The sequence below is a fragment of the Trichechus manatus genome, unplaced genomic scaffold (genome assembly GCF_000243295.1).
Source record: "Trichechus manatus latirostris isolate Lorelei unplaced genomic scaffold, TriManLat1.0 scaffold00043, whole genome shotgun sequence".
NCBI classification, from domain to species: domain Eukaryota; kingdom Metazoa; phylum Chordata; class Mammalia; order Sirenia; family Trichechidae; genus Trichechus; species Trichechus manatus.
In genome coordinates, this window is record NW_004443979.1 from 12,343,428 (window position 1) to 12,364,356 (window position 20,929).

Genomic DNA, 20,929 nt, shown 5'->3' on the forward strand with positions numbered 1-20,929 from the left:
TACTTGCCTAATCTACTTTTGAATTAACATAAAATTCCAGTTTCCACAACATTTCTATAACCGGAAGAAATTCACACTCCCTTATCCCACCAAAGGTCCCTGGGTGGCCCGAGCTGTTTGCACTGGCTGCTAACCTAAAGGTTAGCAGTTGGAATTCACCCAGAGGAGCCATGGTAGACAGGCCTGGAGATCTGCTTGCGTAAAGATTACAGTCAAGGCAACCCTATCGAGCCGTTCTATTCTGTAACACATGGGGTTACCATGAATCAGAATTGACTAGATGGCAACCAGTTATCACATAAAAATGAAGATAATCAAGGGTTGTTTTCAGTTTTTTGACTCAAATGTTGAATGTTAAGAAGACAAACGAATGTTCAAAAAAGATCAGAGAGTCTGCAAGTTTAAATTACTCGGAAACATCACTTATTACATCTCCTTTTTACCTTGCGGGATACCTTTCAAGACATGATTTATTATAGAATTTTATGTTTCTGGATCACTTGTTAAACTTAGGATCCCAATTTCCCTCTTATCAAAATGCAGAAACACCGCATTTCTTTCTGTTTCACCTGAGTGATGCAGTAATTTCAAACATTACTTTAATAAAAACTTTCGTCATTTTTACCATAGTTTTAATTTTAGACAAACATACAACACACACACACACTACACGCACATTCTTGGTAATATTGATGAGACACACAAGGAGGGAAGATAATTTTCTGATGGTTAATTTAAATAAAGCACAAAAACTGACTCAAACTATTCTGTTAAAGAAAACGTCAACGGGTTTTCTTCTCTATAAACCATTTGCTGTTGAGTTTATGCCAACTCATAGTGACCCTATAGTCCTTGTTTATAGTCCTTAAATTAAACGTTTTATTGAAAAGATAGGACCTCAAGTTTCATATCTGTGAGAGTGAAAGTAAAAGTGAGGTGTCCTTTCTGTTTTCTTAACTACACAGCTAACTTAGCCAGGACGAACCAAATCACAGGTCCGCTTAAGCTCAAAGATGAAACTGCAGGAGACAAAATTAAACAAACTGCTTTGGGTGACATAATTAACCTTTATTTCCCCTCCTGGTCATCGTATCTTCCTGGTGAGGTTTTCACTGCACGTGCTATATAAATTGAAGCCCACATCATTTTGGTGAGGCTTCCCCAATAACAACGAAGACAACAATAAAATAATGATATCTAACACTTGAACAGCTTCTATGTTTTATATGCTGCAGTGACACTAGTTGATTTTATCCTCACAACTTAAAAACTGTCCTATTGTGACTTCCCTGCAAAGGGTTTCCAAACCAAAACCAAACCTGTTGCCATCGAGTGGATTCCGGAAGTGAATCATGTGCCTGCATTCAGCATGTGACTTTCCAATTTCAACAGTTCTTTATGGTGGAATTTATGAGAAGCAGCAGAGAAGACTTTTGAGCCTGAACTTGAGAGCTAGACATATTTCTGTAATAATCTCCATGCCAATTAATGGTTGAATGACCTACAACCTTTCATTTAGCTTTCCTATGCCTCAACTACCTCATGTGAGAAATGGGCATAAAAATAAATATCTCGCAATGTTGTTGAGATAATGAAATAATAATGTACTAAATGTATTTAGCATGTGTTTGCTATGGGTTGCATACTGAATGTATGCTATCTATTATTAATATTAATAGAAGATGATGGCATGAAATGACAGAATTACATGACAATATAACCCTTTTCACGCTTATAAATCTTTTCATTCACGGGCGATTACCTGCCAGGAGAAATGAAACTGATAGCTTGAAAGGAGGTCAGACCCTTCAGGGTGGCCTAGAGCAAAAGTAGAAGAAAATCAGATATTAGTAAGTTAACATATAGATGTGCTGCAGTTTTCAAGCTGTTATTTTAGGGTTCTAATAACATTAGTGCAATTGTTCAGCCAAGAGTTTTAATGCATCCCCCCCCTTTTTTCTTATTGTTATGTGGCACGAACTTCACTCTCAACGTGAAGACCTCCATGTGGAAAGTGGGTAGAGTTCCTTTCCCTAGTTTCCCATTATGCATTTAGATTTACATAAATTCTCTTCTTCCTCTCTCTCTATCTTCCTGTTTGCAGATCTTTTACAAACTGTTGTAAAAGTTACTAATATCATTTTTGTGTGTCTTTCAGAGAGAATCTAAGTGTGTATAAGTACACTTTTTTTTGTCACTAGGACCTTAATCTTTTTCTCTTCCCCTTGTTAAAAAGATTATTGAAAAACAGCAGGCCTATGCTTTAAATAGGATTTGAATACATCTTTGAAAGCTAATACTTTATGTTGTGCTAAATGATAGTGTTCTTTAAAATGGGATGTGTTATGTTGTAAGTATAGTTAGAATGACATAGAATCAAGAGTTTTAGTAATCCCAGGATCTTGTTACATTAATCTCAGATCAGATACTGTTTTATGAGACAGCACAGAAGTTTAATGGGCATTTGTCGATTTAAATTAAATTATAATTTTGGAGGCAGTAAGTTGCAAACTTAAAACAGTCATATGATATTATGAATTACATCGTATGCACATTAAGAGACCTTAAAGCAAGGAAACCAAAGATAGAAAATATTGGTTCACATTTCAACCCACAATAGGTGTGAATATAGCCTCAATTTAATAAAAATGTATAATGCAACTTTCCTTGGGTTAAATGTCTTACAATTGCTTTTGGAATGGCCACTTGTTTTCCCATTATTGGCTATTTTAATTGACTTACACACTAGTTTTCTCATTTAAAGATCACTTTATAGTATTGGATGCTCTTCATCTGAGTGATATGTTCTACTCTCGCCTGGTCCAACAACACAACAGTTTACATATTTCTTAACTTGATCTGAAAACTGATTCAAAAATCCATATGGACAATCTAATTTCCCTGAAAATATATACACACAAGTCTGCTCAGAGGTGGCTAAAATAAAATAAATTTCATTTTAGGAGACAGGAAGGAAGCTGGGACAAGAAAGTGAAGAATCTGAAGTAAATGGGCACTGGCCCTGACCAAGATCGAAACCCACCTCTCCTTAGAGAATATTAGAAGAGGGCAAGGAAGACAAGCTTTGGAAAAGTAAAATGTTTGTGCTTTTCTCTGTAGTGGACTGCATTAAATATTCAGCAAAAGAGAGGATCAGTTTACATTACTCTTCTTGTTTCTCATGTATTGACTGACAGGTGCTGTAAACATACATAGACAAACATGGTCCTGTGCTTGCAGTGCTCTGGTGACCGAGGGAAGGCAGGCTTTAATCTCCTAAAGTGATCACACTGAGGACTTAGCAGACACACTATGCTCAGATAAGACAGGAGACCAAGATACCTTCTATTTCACACAAAGCTGTTGGAGCTTGCCTTTAAACTTTGGTTCTCAAGGAAATCTGTTCAAAGAGGTGGTTCATTCAACATGTTACTAAGGTAGAACAACCTTGTTTTGATTCCGGAGACTTGACTGAAACCCTCATTAGTGCTTTTGAAATAGTAATAGCAGAAACAACCAAAGGGGCACCCTTGTCTTCTGAACACCTCGCTTTGCTAGTAGCAAACCAACAATCCATATATTTTTTATTCCATTGAGAGTAGAATCACAGCAATGAGGGGCCTTGATTTTGTGATCAGAACCAGTGTTTAAAAATTCACTCATTCATGTTTTAGAGATGTCATGGTAAATAAATTATGACTGTTTACACTGAATACTAAGAGTCTTCTCTTTTCTACACTAGAGGCAGCGATTTGGCTGAGATTGTATCATTCTGTGATACTATCACACACTACCTTTTTTCTCACTTGAATTGTACTTTTGGCTGTCATTTGCGCTTTTGATTAAAGGTTTATATTAGTGGAAGATATCATAATAGCATATCTCTTTTCCTGAGTTGATACACAAATCAAAAAAGAAAGGATAAGGCCAAGACTCCCTTTGTCCTTAGAAAAGTATGCCATCTGCATTTAGCTTATGATAGTCGGCTGGGAACAAGATTCTAGCATAAGGAAGTCGTTAATACAACCCTCAAGTTACACTGCAAATTCAAAGTACTTTAAATGCCTTATAATAGTCAAAGCCAGTAAAATCGACCCTGTATATTTTTATTTCATCTCTGTTGGATCATATGATATTTAATAATTGGTTCTGGCACCTCGTTGAAAATTATTATAGCTTTGAGATTCAACAGTCCTATTGAACATATGGGCAGCACAGCCTCAAAACATATATATAATACAGCCTCTCGAGAGGACCTTCTGTCTTGTTTTCCTTAGCTTGGAAGGGTCAGGTGAATTTTGGTGTGTCGTCATGTGCTAAGATTCCTCAATCTCTGTTTTGCAGAGTAAATGCTTAATGGAACTGTTTTTTTTTTTTTTCCCCCTTAACTGTGAACACTTTCTTTGCAAAGCCAAAAGAGAAATTTATGCATCTGGGATGCAGTTTTACTGGGCTCTTACTAAAGCAGTTATAAAGCTATTCTAGTGTCAGCTCACAAGTGTTCATCAACCCAGAATAGGTTCTATTACTTAGTGCCATATGGTTTTGCTGCAAACTACAAGAGTTTATGGAGTCAGGAGACCTTCCCATGGTATCAAAAGCTTATGATGATTCCTCACTAATTCTGGAGAAAATGGAAAATTGGTGATAAAATACAGGTGACTCCAAGAAACCTTTCATACAGTTAGACATTCTCCCTTCAACATTTTATTCCAGCTCTACTCACAGTAACATCCTGAGACAATATTAGGCAAAGCATTTCTATACCACAGCCCATTAACGTTATTTTCAATGTTCCTACTGCTTTGCCCCTATATCTAGCCTGTGTGCCTTGATTTGCTCTTGTATTATTTCACATTAATTGCCATATTGTTTATTGCCACATTCACACATACCATAATATGGGCACAATGGCAATAATTACACAGTAAGCTGTCCTTAAAAGGAGATGTCAAGATGGATAGTGGTGAGTGGGGTAGGCCGAAGGTTATGATTTATACCTTATGTTGACATTGTGGAGCAGAGTTGGTTCAATTTCTCTTGATTTCACTATAATGCCTAATATAAATCTCTGTCTGTCATATAATTAGTCATTACTAAGACTACTGAGCTAAAAAGTTCATGGGGGTGGGAAGCAATGGTGAAAGGAATTTTTCAAGCACTGATTTTCTATTGCTGCTGCAATATTACATTTTTTAAAATGCCACGTTGGTGGACAAGAAATAGTCATATACAAAGTCTATAATTCTAGCCTATTTTAAAACTAAATATCTTAATTTTTTAATTTGGACAAAAATACTTTTCATACCTATGTTTATGTAGATGTATAATTGCTCTAAATATGCATAAAACACTTTGAGATTTTGGAATGTGATTTTTCCCCCCTCTTTGTTATGGCTGCAAAAATCCACCTCAGTGAACCATCCTACCCTCATTGACTGAGAACTATATTGAGAACTTCCCTCACAATTAGTTTTTCACTTGGCTGAGACAAATACCAAGACTCCTACTAATCCTGCTGAGCAGCAAGTCAGAGTCATGCTTGACCCTGGCTGGGAATCATGGAGCTGAGGTCCCATTCATATCAGCAGAGTTGAAAGTATCTTTTATTACTGCTGATTTGCTGTTATAAACTGCTTGCTTGGCATCACGTAAGCCAGTAGGTGGAGTGCTTGCTAACAGTAATTGAATATACAGAACTTGAACTTAATAAAAGTGGAAGCCACTTTTCTTGTTATAAACTGCTAAAACCGTATTTACATTGAACTCTTACTATGGATATAATTAGTTGGAAAGAAATGTTACCAGGGAAGGGTTGAAATATATGCAGGCCTATAGCTACATGGTAGAATACAGAGGCGAACTGTGCCCAAGAAGATCAATGCATCATACGGTATACATCTTATGTAAAATGGCGCTTTCTAAAACATTCATTCTGAATTTTATTTGGTAAATAGAACTTAGTCCCTGTTTTTAAAAAAACACAGCATTTATGCTGTTCAAAGGATAAAGATCTTTTGATTAACAGCACATAAAAAAAGTTGTGCAATAGAGGATTAATTACAGACACGTTTCAATAGTCATAGCTTTTAACATTTTTAGTAAATTCAGTACCTTTGGAAAGAAAAGTTGCAAGAGATGCCTCTAAAATAAAACGTAATTTTCTCATAAGACAGTCTTGTTTTCCTCCAGAAAAAGGTTTTCAAATGTATTTAAAAGCTGCAGCTTGAAACTTGCTAACTACATCACTCTAAATCTATCTATATCACACCTAAAGATGTTAAAGCAACATTTAGAACTCCAAGGAGAAAACAAGCAACAGAATTTAGAAAGCAGGAACCACATGGAAGTAAGAAAAATCTTCAGCCGTTTTTTAAGAATGTAAGTTATATGATGTGAAGGAGATGAAAATGCAAGAGTTTAAAAAAGACTCTCTTGTTCCATATCAGGAATACTTACAGATATGATTCCATGGCTTGCAAGTACTGAAGATCTGTGTGGCTTGGAAATAATATTTTGTCTAAATGGGCTTTAGAGCAAGTAATTGAACAGTATACAATGACAAATACTATGAAATAGTGACCACATCCTCTTCAACATTTATTTATTTATTTTTTAAATGGTGAACTCCTTTAAATATTATTTCTGTCAGGACATTGTCGATTTTTTTTTTTTCCTTAATTGTACCATATGCTCTCAGCTCATGGTAAACTTTGAGCAGATTTGTGTTTCAAATATATGACTCTTTTTTCCACTTTGTGTTGGAAATGGAAGAGTAAAGGGAAGAAATGAGTGCTGCTAAGCTGAATTAATCAGCCAAAGCTTTATGTGGTAAATAACTCTTGAAGCATGCAATTGCTTTACTCTAACCAAGCAACTGCTTACTCCTGTGCCTTTTCAAGACATAGCAATAACAAAATTGAACTTTCCTGAAGTGAAAGAAAAAGGAAAGAAGGAATAGTCATTGCTAATTGAAGAAAAAAAAATTGTTCATTTCCATGAAGGATCTTAAGCCAATTTGGCCAGTAAATGGAAGTGGCAAACCTATGACCAGAACATAATTTAGATCCCTTAGCCACGAAAGAGTACTTTTTGGAACTTGTTTATTATTTATGTATTTTGAATTGGAGAAATAGTATGAATATTGGTATAGTCTAGCTCCAAGGAGAGTCACATGAGCATGAGCTAGCCTACCAGAAAAGAATTGCAAAGAAATTCTATTAAGGAATGAATACCGTTGGCTAAATCTCTTTCCATCTCATTTATTTCTTCAGAGTCTGCAAGTACCATGGAATATGTCCACACTTAGCATACTTTTTGTTACTCTCTTTTGAAAAAAAATTAACTGGCTTTTTTGTCAGTTGTCATTCAGTTTACCTTGTTTTGCTTGCTTCAGTATGCTACCCCCCTTAGATGTTCAAGCATGTCATTCTCAGCTAAGACTCATCCCTTGATAGTGAGTAGGCAATAGACTTTACTGAGCACGAGAAACGTGTTAGCTGCTGATCTCACCAAGATTGTATTCCATCTTAATAGAAGCTGTTGATAGATCCTGAACAGCTCCACTTTTAGGGTGTTGACTTGTAGAATGAAATCCTCTGCACACAAGCACAGCAAAATATTTGGGTGAAAAGTAATTATCAGAAATAGTGACACTAGCAAATTAGTTAACTACATTTCAGCATGAAGCTTGAGTTACCCCTGCCTATTCTTGTTCCAGACGCATCTGAAATCTGCAGTTCAGCTTAATGATGTCACAACATTTGCCAGGCTGTGGGCACTGAAAGGAAGACAAGGGACTGCTCCCATTGCAAGAGGTTCCCCTTCGCTCTACGCACAAACAGTCCATCTGTGTCACTCACATGGAAACTGTTATCTTTGAAACATCCTTCTATTATTATCATGGCTGTTCTTTAAAATTGGTCCTTAACTTTAGATTCTGTTTTGGAAATCAGGTTTTGAAATTCTCCCAGATCTCCTTGGTCCATTTAAAATGTTGATATAATATGCCCTGGAAGTTGCTCATCTCACTAAAGATCTCAAGTACTCTATGTCTCCATTCACTTACTGGAGTATAACCTTTTGTGAAATACAGTCTACTTTTTTTTTTTAATCACAACAAAGAAGCCAACCCCTCCCAACCTCTAATACTTTTCAAAGTGTGAATTGAAGAGGACTTAGAGACAGATGGGTCTGGATGATCAAGTTACCTGTTATAGCAGCACATCTGCCGGGGCAGTCAATCACTGTGATGGCTCTGACAGGTCGATGGAGCCTGCGCAAGAACGGCTAATGCAGACAGAAAAACGGCTGAGGAAGGGCAGACCTCCTGCCTGTCTCCTGGGTTTGACTGGTCTGAAAGCTGTCCTTGAATTTGCTGTGGTAAAAAATTTATCTGTCTATCAAGCAATGATAGTAGATGAAAGATTTGGGCTCCTAATTTTTTTGAAGCCAACATATTGAACACATATGATTGGGAATGATTCGATTAGCACTTTCAAGCTGTCAGTCAATATTTGGGGGATACCGCGGGGGAGTGTGGGGTGAATAAGATTAGGAAAAGAAGAGGTGGGAGATAGTTTCGAAATTACTTTTTTTCCCTAGAAGTGTCAAAAGGAAGAAGCATAAAGCACTGGTTCTCAGATGCCTGTTTCTGTGACACAGTATAATAAAAATCAGCATTCAATAGAACAAAGACAACTCTACAAATGTCAAGAAGCAAAAATTAACTGAATTTCTGGAGGTATGCTACTTTATTTTCTCTGTATATTTTATCTTCCTCCCTTTCAATCATAAAGTGAGTCATATATATCGAGCCTAACAGATCCAAATATTTGGCAATAGCATGCACTAGGAAATATGGAGTAGTGATTCCAAGATTTCACAAACAATTGAAAAGAAGTGTTTCAATTAAGTGTAGCATTAATTTCACCACTTAAATGGCACATTTGTGAAAGTGTAGATGCTGGAAGACGATACAACCTCAGAATAACTTGATTCCCTTCATTGACTAATTATTTAGTTATTAAAATTGCCTGACAGTAAGGCAGGACCTAAAAAAAAAAAAAATCCTGTATCTTAAACAAATACCTCAACGATGGGTTATGACAAGAACAGTTAATATCCATCAACATCTAGAAAGAAAGTTAAATTTACAGTTAGTTAAATTTATGTATACATTAGTATGTAATTTACATGTATGTATATATATTTTGTGTTTATGATTAAAATACTTATATATGGTTAGAATACATATATTTCCTTGTGAAGTAGAAGGAAAATATTCCATAAGATAAGCATTATTATTACCCCACTGTAGAACTACAGTGAGCAAACATTGCTGAAAAAAGGGCAAAATGTTAATACATGCAGAACTGCTGTTAGTAGTGATTTTCTCCACAATGCCAAACTGATGGGGATTCGTGAAAGCCATTAAACAGATGCGTTGCTTTTCAATACATTCTTCAAGTATTTTTGCTCCCTCATCCACATTTTTAGTAAATGATGCTAAATGTTTTCAAAATATTACTATATTGGCTTTTTGACTTGAATTTTTTTAAGTGGACTCATATTTAGCAGCAGATGGTTGGAGATACCAGAACTGAAATGGAGTTAGTTATTTGGGTTCAGACTAAATCAAAATCTTATACCTCAGTTTATGGGATAATAGAGGTCAGAGCAGAAATCATCGTTCAAAAAAAAAAAAAAACCTCAAAACAATAAATTGTGAAAAAATAAAATCTCACAGGGCTTTTCCTAAATAAAAATTCTTATTATAGAAATAAGTTCACATTTCAATTCTTGCTAATGAAAAAGATGAGTCCAAATCTTTTAAAGTTTTTAAAATAGATGAGGTTTCCAATTATATTTTTATAGGAAAAAAAAAAGTCTTGATTTAGAAAATCACTGTCTGGTAACAGTTTTGATACTGATTTAGCTACGTAATATCCTGAAGATAAGTGAATCCTGTGAGATGAACCCTTGATTAATATGCAAACTCCTTGCAGTAGCTGAAGTGAACATTGTCTCACATGGCCTATACTGTAGTCAGTAAACAGGGTTAGTATATTTTTTCTGAAAAATTAAAAAAAAACCAAAAACTTTTTGATGTTTTACTGCCAGTAACCAGAGAATTGTGAGTTAATTAGGAGCCTTTGCCAACTTTTGACTCTTTAAACATGATGTAATAAAATTTTATGTAAGGTTTTTCCCAAATGTTAGATATTATAATCCATGTATTTATCAACAGCACTGACAAAGCAGGAAGAAAAAAGTTTGAGAAAAACTTCGGTTTTTAGTGTAGGTCAGGACAGTCGGGCAGTTGAGACTCATGTTGCTCAGAAATCACCTTGCTCTTCAGGAAAATAAACATAAATGCCTTACAGGAAGAGAATTCTCTGAGAGAGCTGAGGGAAGGGGGGGAAACTACAACAATCAAAAACAAAATTAAAAAATTAAAAAAAAAAAGAACCTGAAAATTCAACTGTAAAATGACAGAAATGATGTTGAGGACATGTGCACACTCTAGAAAACAGAATTAGGGGTTTCCAGGGCAAGTCTAATCCATTCAGGGTCACTGTCATCTGTATCCGGCAAAAACAGTCTGTTTAAAATGAGCTAATGTTCCATAAGGTCAAGTTAGAGTACAACATGCAGAAATCTGCAGCTTTCCAGTCTCTCACAGACGTGACTCTATTACAGGCCCACCTTCTTTGACCTATAGAATGACACCAGCTCATTCCACACTGACACAATGATAAAAATCACAGCAAATGAAACAATCTGTTCTTTAAGCTAAGCGCAAACATGTTTTCCAGAGTTAAAATGCCATGAAACCTTGGGTTTTTAACATATAAAGATAGGAATATTTTGTCAAAAGTAGTTCGAGTAGGAAGGATATTAGTAATGGAGTTCTTAAAGGCATATCTTGTCTGATTTACGTGGTATGTTTCTGAATTTTGATCATAGCAAACAAGAAATGCTTTGTCTTAACAGTGGCAATAAAAATACTTTGAAAAAAAGCAAAAGAAATATGTAATTATTTATGATTTCCTTTACTGAGTTTTGTCATTATGTTCTTGTGATTTTTTTTCCTGACTATTTTCCTGAATATTCCGATATACAAAATTAATATGGAACATGGTTAGGTAGATATCAACTTGCTCCTTCTTTTCTAGGTCAATAATTCCAGAACATGAAGGCAGGGACAAATTACCTTCCACAAACAAGTTGTATTTATTTATTTTCTTGGAAGATGTTTAAATATTACCATTTGCTTGATTAACTGTCTTCCTTAAATTTAGAGATTTGTGTTATTAAAAACAGTGTATTGTTTCAAAGCCAATACAAATCACATTGCTTTCTATCTAATCACTGCCTTTACTGCCTTAGTACAATGGTTACATGGGAAGAGCTGCTCTTGTTCTCAGTGATGCTCAATGTAGACAGAAGAAAGCCCCAACTTGATACTGTGCTGGTATGCTTTAACCGAGCTATTTTTAATATTTCCTTGTAACTGATTTGTAAGTGGATTGTGCTTAGGCAGTGTCAGAACTTTCCTGTCAGCTACTTTAACAGCAAAGAGATAGCTTGATGAATAATTCATTGAAGGCAATTTTCTCCTAGTCACTGAGTCATCAATCATAGTTGCCTAAAGAGCCTTGAATTGGCCAGCGGAGCTCTATTCACAGGTAGGATGATTTAGGGAAGAGGAGCCACATTCATACTGACAAGTCAGGTAGCAGTAAGAAACGGAAGGTGTCTCCTTTACAGACTGCTAATGAGTCACCAAAACCGCATACTATTTCTAATTCCCTTTTTTGTTTTTTTCCCCCTTTTTCAAAATATCACTCAGAATTGTAGCCATAGGGTGGTTTTGCCAAACAAAGGTGCAGTTGGATGAAAAACCAGTGTAAATATTTGCACATTTTTTCTGGCAGAAATCCTACTCTGAAAAGAACCTCTTCAAAAGGGAAAAGTGATTTGATACATGATTGCATGCATTTACCCATGTAATTGAAATAATGAGAGATGATTGCTTTGAGCTAATAGTCATAAGTTACTGGTCTTTTTGTTTAATCCAACCATCAGCTGTCAAGAGCCTCGCAGGAGCATGGGGAAGATGCACCAAGGATATCATTTGCATCACCTCAGACTGTAATTTTGTTGTTTTTTTCAGAGCTGATACAAGCGTCAGATTCTATACAAATCTCCCTGGAGCATAAGCCTCTAGTGTTGTTTTGATAGGAGCAGAGAGAAAAGGAGCACGTATATGCCTGCTCCTAGTAGCTTAAATGCTCTCAGGATCACAAATAAAATAAAAGCCGATTTTTTTTTTTTTGGCAGACTTTTTACAATTGTTAAAAACTAATTTTGCAGCACAGTCAAGGTATATCTTTATGCTGAAAAGCTAATATTTGAGCATAATTTTCAAATACATACATCTTATATTATTGCACCTATTGTTCTGCATGACAGATACCTTTGTGGTGTGTTATACATCACCCATTAATTCCCTAAGCACTACCTATTGTATTAATACCAGCTGCCTATGACTATTCAACCAGCACAAGAAAACAGGCAAAAACAATGGTGCAGTGATGAGTCATAATTTTCATAGTCTTGCTTAATAAGGAGGTGTGAAAAATGTTTTCTAAATATTGTAGCTCTGCTGTTGTCTATATGTGATTATAATGTTTATGCAAGCAACACAAAACAATGTGTACACAATCAACATCTGGCTACAGAGATTTCACTATAGAAAGATTTGGAGAAGATTTACTGAACACTGCTCACAAAGTAATTAAGTTTAAATTAAGTTTTAATACATTGGGTGCAGATTCCTATTGAATAAATGCTTGAAGCAGACCAGTTAATTTCTGACGTATGGGAATGAGACTTTAATTTAGCAGATCGTTCACAGTGTATTGTAGGCTGTTGTTCCTCTTTTCCTCCGGATTACCTTCTGTCTGTGTGTGGATGAAATGTTAAGTTACCCCACAGGAGTGCACTGCCAATCAATGTTAGGGAAGACACTCTCCTCTGTGCATTATCTCGCATCTTGGTGCACGTCTCTTCAGCTGTGCCAGGCAAAGCCTTTGGTTAGTACACTGAGTCCAGGGAATCTCTCTGTTATTTTGAACTATTTTATCTGGCTACTACAGGATTTGCCTTAGATCTCACCAACTTCTCATGGAAGGAGAAGCTATTTTTTTATTTGCCTAAAGACTTGAAGAAATTATGGAGAGTGGAAGGATCCAGCTGGTGGAAATGGTGATGCATCTAAGCTTTGGAAGAGATACTGGGCTAGAAGACCTTTAAGATTTGAATCAACCCAAGGTACAGTACTAGGATGACATAGGATGCGGTGACTAAAGTGGATACAGAGGTGACAATTCAAGATACACACCTCGGTCCAGATTTGTGAGGATCTTTGAGGAAAAGAGCTTGAGAATGGGAAATGGACTTAGGAAATGTATTTTCAAGTAAGAGTAGGTTGGTAGAATCTGTTGTCCCAAAAAGAAAACTAAAAACGGGGATGGCAGACACCACTTTCTGACCCGTGGCCATGTTCTTGAATTAATTTCTCTGAAATATTAAAATATATTTAATAATAAAGTTTTTTTCACTGATGTTGTTGTTAGGGGCAGTTGAGTCAGTTACGACTCATAATGATCCTATGTACCACAGAACAAGAAATGCTGCCCAGTCCCGTGCCATCCTCACGATGCTCACTCACATCTTCACTGATAAAGAGACTTTAATGATGGAAACACTGGCTCTGAAATAAAAATATTTGGTTGTTTCTAGACCTAGGTTCTCAACCTTTTCCCATAAAACTCATAAAAAAGAGGTTTACGTGAAAAACACACTCCTAAGGGAGGACTTGCTGGTCGTGTAGTGGTTAAGAGTTCGGTTGCTAACCAAAAGGTTGGCAGTTCGAATCCACCAGCCACTCCTTGGAAACACTATGGAGCAGTTCTACTCTATCTTATAGGGTCCCTATGAGTCGGAATGGACTCCATGGCAAGGGACTTGGTTTTTTTTATTCACTGGTGTAAATCAACTCATTAACCTCCACTCAGGTACGAATACTTGAATGCATGCAAAAATACTTTTCTTATAGAACTGACCTTAAATCCTCTATTTTAAAGTGAAATTATCCACCCCTTAGCGTTACATAAAGCTCAGACTGTGAAGTCCTGGATCTTCCACTTCTAGCTGTGACTTTGGGTAATATATTTAACTCCCTTATGCCTTAGTTTCTCCATCTGTGAAAATGGAGTAATGAGAATACCTCATAAGGTATTTTGGGGATGAAATGAGTTATCTCAACCATTTTTTGATTTCCTCACATTTGTTTGGGATACATCCACATATTAAGACACTGGGACTGAGAACCACTGCTCTAGACTCCCTGAATTTTCAAGTTGTTTGATACAGTGCCTATTTCACAAAATTATGGGAATTATATAAGGTAGATGAAAAAGTTGTCTAACAACTTGGCTCTTCTGGAGTAAAGATTCTTTTATTATAATACAATTTCAGAAGCTGTTGCCAGAATTTCTTTCATTACCCCAAATAGCAAGGCTTTCTTTTTGTACATGAGCTAGTCTGGATGCAGGGACTTTTTGCATCAGTTTAAGACTGTGTCCCCGGTTGGTTTGGACTGCAGTATGAAAATCCATGCTGGCCTTTCATAGGATCCATCCTAATATGACAGTTGAGTCAATTGGATAGTGATTCACAAATAAATCATATTAAATTGGCATTAAGTCAGTCACTATTTCTTTTTTAATGGGCAAGGTGAATTTCCTTCCTTCCTTTTTTCCTTTTACCCTCCTTCCCTCCCTCTCTACTAACCTCTTTCTCTCCTCTTTTGTATTCTGAGTCATTCCATCAACTCCCAGACTAAACTTATTTCACTCTTTCTTATTTACAGGTAGTCCCTGACTTACGACATTTTCGAGTTACGATGAACAGCACTTACGACCATCTTTTTTTTAATGGTTAGTAATATGCAGTACATGCAATGTTAAAATTTATCTGTAGGTTTATATGTAATGTTCCCAACCCCCAAAGACAAACAGAAATTTGATTTATAAAGGTACTGATGACAAAAATCAATAATAATGAAAACTAAAATAAAAACGAGGTATTCAAGATACATCAGAACCAACTTACAAAGGAGTTGTAAGAACGGAACCCTATGTAAGTTGGGGACTACCTGTATTTGCAGTTTATCAATTTGTTTAGTCTCGGTTTTACTTAACCAGATTTCACTTTAAGATTAACATTTTAAATTCCTTATCCTAATCCAATCACTCTTTCCCTTAATACTTGGTACAAGCATTTATATTTATTTTATCTTCAAATTAATTTTCTTGTTTCGGGGTATATACCAAACCAAAAAAACCCATTGCCATCGAGTTGATTCTGACTCATAGCAACCCTATAGGACAGAGTAGAACTGCCCCATAGGGTTTCCAAAGAGTGGCTGGTGGATTCGAACTGCCAAACTTTTGGCTAGTAGCCATAGCTCTTAACAACTGTGCCACCAAGGCTCCTTGGGGTATATAAGCACCCACAGCTAAGGGAAGTATTTCCTTTTAAAACATCCCCAATTCCCAGCCCCCTTATAAATAAAGCAGTTTCTTCCCTATTCTACATCAGTAGACCTTTCTGTATGCAGTTCAAAATAGCTTTGACCTTTATTGCTTTGCTATCACACAGTAAACGCATATAATAATATTGAACTTGTATCTGGCACTCCATGTTTTCAAAGCATTTTACGATTATAGATTAGTTATTTCACACAATATTCAAGCAAAGCAGTCTGGATGGGTCTGGACAATGCTAATTTTATTGATGAAGCAGCTGATAGGGACACTGCCACTTTGTCCTGCCATCAGTAACTCAGTGGCAGCGGCCACACTGACACGAGCCAAGTGGTGCTGCACTCAACTGGCTGAGTTATTTACGAGGTAAACATATTACAATGAGCACCCAGACCTTTGTGTGCTAGCTTAATGGATACAATGTGTATCGTAGAGCCAGATGATGTAGGTTCAAATCCTGGCTTTACCTCTTACTAATTGGGTCACCTTGGGCAAGTTGCTTAAGCTCTCTGTAGATCAGTTTGCTAATCTGTAAAATGAAGGTAGCTACCTCATACTAAAGGAGCCCTGGTGGCTCAGTGGTTAAGAATTCAGCTGCTAACTGAAAGGTTGGCAGTTCAAACCCACCAGCTGCTCCTCGGGAGAAAGATGTGGCAGTCTTCTGTAAAGATTTGTAGCCTTAGAAACCTTATGGGGCAGTTCTACTCTGTCCTATAGGGTTGCTATGAGTCAGAATTGACTCAATGGCGATGGGTATCTCATACTACACACCACCCTCTGTTAGTTTGTCCTACCTAGTGTGGTGGCTTGCATGTTGCTATGATGCTGGAAGGTATAATACTTGTATTTTAAATACCAGCATGGTCACTCATGATGGACAGGTTTCAGTGGAGCTTCTATACTAGGAAGACTAGGAAGAAAGGCCTGGTAATCTACTTCTGAAAATTAGCCAATGAAAGCCCTATGGATCACAATAGAATATTGTCCAACAGAGTGCTGGAAGATGAACCCCCTACACTGGAAGACACTCAAAATAAAATGTGGCTGCAACAATGGACTAGAGCAACCCACAATCATGAAGATGGCATAGGTCTGGGCAATGTTTTATTCTGTTGTATGTACATGAGGTCACCATGGGTCAGAGCCAACTGGATGGCAACTAACAACAACAACCTCATATTATGGTTGTGAGCTTTAAATGAGTGATGATGCCCTCAGATCAGCACCTGGCACAGAAGTACTTTTTCAGAAAATGCTAGCTATTTGTCAGTGTTGCCTGTCTCTTTTCTTTCTCTTATTTTCTTTCCTTGTCTTCTCTTTTCTTAACCTTCTATATGGGCTGATATTAATGTTTGGTGTTTTTCTGGAGCTATATTAATGTTCATTTTCCAAAAGTAGTATTCAGTATGTTTTTCCCTAACTGGTTCCCCACCGCTTTTAAAGAATTCAGCCAATGTATCTCTCTTCCTACTGGCGCTTACAACCAGCTTCGGCTTTCTCGTTATTGCCCCTATTTGTCTGTGCATGTCTGCCTACTTCCCACCAGCCACTCTCTTCTTAGGCTGCTTGGAGGGTACAGAATCGCTTATTCATTAAAAATTTATTTAACGAGCCCGTAATACGTAATAGAACTGTTCTATATACAAGGGATACGTACTGAAGAAGACAGACAAAATCTGTTTCTCCTGGGGCTTTTGATCCAGGAGATCAAATCATTTGTCAATAATGCCAAACAGCCAAAAAGCTGTAACTACTTCTGAGTTTTCCATATCAGGCATTTTAAACACCTGGATGGAATTAAATGTTTTCTATTTATTGCAGTTTCTGCCTGGAAATGTTAGGGAGTGTTCTAGGCCAGGGCATGATAGATACAGATATTGGAACAATATGTATATTTACACATTTATTTCCATAGGCCTTAACCAATCAACGTTGGTTAAGACTAATCAATAAAAGTCTATATTGTATTAGTAAATGATATGTATACAATATAAAGGTCACTGTAGATCTAACTGAAAATAATTCATGATTATTACTAATAACTAATCTCTCATTAACCCAATTGTGCATTGTTCTGCTCATGAAAATATATTTGTAATGTCTTGCTGTAAATTCTACACCTCTCTCTCTCTCAGATACACACACACTCATACACACACATAGCCTTTTCTGCAGAACATTCTAATCTCTGCAATAACCCCCATTCCTTGCCGTTTTCTAAAAACACGTTTCTCTAGATCAAGATCAAAAACCTTTTCATAGAGCTCATCTTGAGTTCTTGAAAGACTGCAGCTTTCATTCTTATTTTGGTGTGCAAGTAAACGACTAGAAGTATGAATAATAAGCCATGTATCTTCACTGAGACAATGAGTATATGATTTATTCTATACAAAATTGTCTATATTACTTTATTATTAGAGTTGGTAAATTGTTCTGTTATTATTTGAATTCACACTACATGCCTACATGCCAGCTGTTATCCTAAACGTTTTACATGAATTCTCTCATTTTCTTTGCACAGTAACACTGAGGTGAGCACTGCTATCAACTCCATTTCAAAGTGGAGGAAACTAAGGTCATACACTGTAGGTGGTGGAATGATTACTTGACTCCAGATCTGTACTTTTAACCACAATACCAGATTGCTTCTCAACTGATACTTATGTAGAAAAATATTTGATTGATTGCTCATAGCAATGCATAACAACAATAAGCTTCCAGACTTCTCTGAGTCATCCAGAAAGGTTTCTTAGATGTGACAACACCTAAATGAATTGGACTGCAGCTCATAACTGAAAAATTCTAATTAGAACATATACTTCAATTAAAGTCAAATGACTAAACCTTATGAGAAAAAAGACTTTTATGGCTACTTCCATTAGTTATTTGATGTGAATAGTGTTTAAAATAAGACTTAGGTAAATATATTTCTTAAATTGTACTATTTGGCTAATCTTTACTTAAATGCAGATACAGTCGAAGATGGGCACTTCTATCTGCCGATTACTAAAGCAAAGATCTTGGAATAAGACAACTTGAACAGCCTAGAACTTAACTGTAGATATAATCAATACTGGGAATGCACTGCAGAAATGGCAGATAAGGTTTGATACATATTACTTTATACTTCCTGTAGGCTAGCACATTAAACAAAGGAAAAGAATTATTATTTTAGCTTTCATAATTAAAAATAATTATTTGTATTTATAAGTTTCACTCTGATTAGTTACCTTGGAATCCCCAAAAATGTTGCTTGATCTTGACATTACCTCCTACTTCTCCCATTGAGAAAATTTATGCCATCAGAGGTAAATACTCAAATTTCCCACCTCAGAGATAGGACTGCTGTACCTATCCTTAATTATTTTCTTCCCTCCAGTCTCCATGGATAAAATATCATTCCCTCTACACAAGACAATTCCTCTATTTGTATACTGATCTCGACTCTCCTATCCCCTTTGACACCCTGCACTATCTTTCTTCTACATCTTAAATTCTCCTTACTACCTTCTATCTTCTAGCACACAAACAAGGTTAAGCACTTTTTATATGGAAAAAAAAAGCTAAACTATTTCTCAACTCTGTATGTCACTGTAACCATAGCCTTGTCTTTCTGCTTTCCTTTACTAAACAGGTTTTCAAAACATATAAAACACTCGTCTGTCAGTTCGTCTTACTGTGGTGGCTTTCATGTTGCTGATACTTGAAGCTTTGCCACCAGTATTTCAAATACCAGCAGGGTCACTCATCGCGGATGGATTTCAGTGAAACTTCCAGACTAAGACTACAAAGAAGGACCTGGTGATCCACTTCTAACAAAAATTGGGCAGTGAAAACCTTATGAATAGCAGCAAAACATTGTTTGATATAGTGCCAGAAGATGAACCCCTCGGGTTGGAAGAGCTGCCTCCTCACAGTAGAGTTGATCTTAATGATGTGGGTGAAGTAAAGCTTTCAGGACCTTCATTTGATGATGTGAAATGACTCAAACTGAGAAGAAATAGCTGCAAACACCCATTTATAATCAAATATGGAATGTACAAAGTATGAATCTAAGAAAATTAGAAGTTATCAAAAATAAAATGGAAAGCATGAAGATTGATACCCTAGGTATTAGTGAGCTGAAATGGACTGGTATTGGCTATTTTGAATGGAAAAATCATCTGGTCTACTATGCTAGGAATGACAAATTGAAGAGGAATGGCATAGCATTCATAGTAAAAAAAAAAACATTTCAAGATCTATCCGGAAGTACAACGCTGTCAGTGATAGAATAATATCCATACCTCTACAAGGAAGACCAGTTAATAGGACTATTATTCAAATTTATGCACCAACCACTAATGCCAAAGATGAAGAAATTGAAGATTATTACCAACTTCTGAAATTGATCAAACATGCAGTCAAGATGCATTGATAATTACTGGTGATTGGAATGTGAAAGCTGGAAAGATGAAAGATCAGTAGTTGGAAAATACAGCCTTGGTGATAGAAACGATGCTGGAGATCACATGACAGAATTTTTCAAGATCAACAACTTATTCATTGCAAATACCTTTTTTTCAGCAACATAAATGGTGACTATACACATGGACCTTGCTAGAGGGAATACACAGGAATCAAATAGACTGTTGTTGTTAGGTACCATTGAGTAGGTTCTGACTCATAGCAACCCTATGCACAACAGAACAAAATACTGCCCAGTCCTGAACCATCCTCACAATTGTTGCTGTGCCTGAGCCCATTGTTGCAGCCACTGTGTCAATCCATCTTGTTGAGGGTCTTCTCTTTTTTGCTAACCCTCTATTTTGCTAAGCATGATGTCCTTCTCCAGGGACTGATCCCTCTTGATAACTTGTCCAAAGTATGTGAGACATAGTCTCGCCGTCCTTGCTTCTAAGGACCACTCTGGCTGCACTTCTTCCAAGACAGACCTGTTCATTCTTTTGGCAGTCCATGGTATATTCAATATTCTTTGCCAAAACCACAATTCAAAGGTGTCAGTTCTTCTTCTGTCTCCCTTATTCATTGTCCAGCTTTTGCATGCATATGAGCTGACTGAAAACACCATGGCTTGGGTCAGGCACACCTTAGTCCTCAAGGTGACGTACTTTAAAGGGGTCTTTTGTAGCTGATTTGCTCAATGCAACGCATCTTTTGATTTCTTGACTGCTGCTTCCATGGGTGTTGATTGTGGATTCAAATAAAATGAAATCCTTGACAACCTCAATCTTTTCTCCGTTTATCATGATGTTGCTTATTGGTCCAGTTGTGAGGATTTTTGTTTTCTTTATGTTGAGGTGTAATCCATA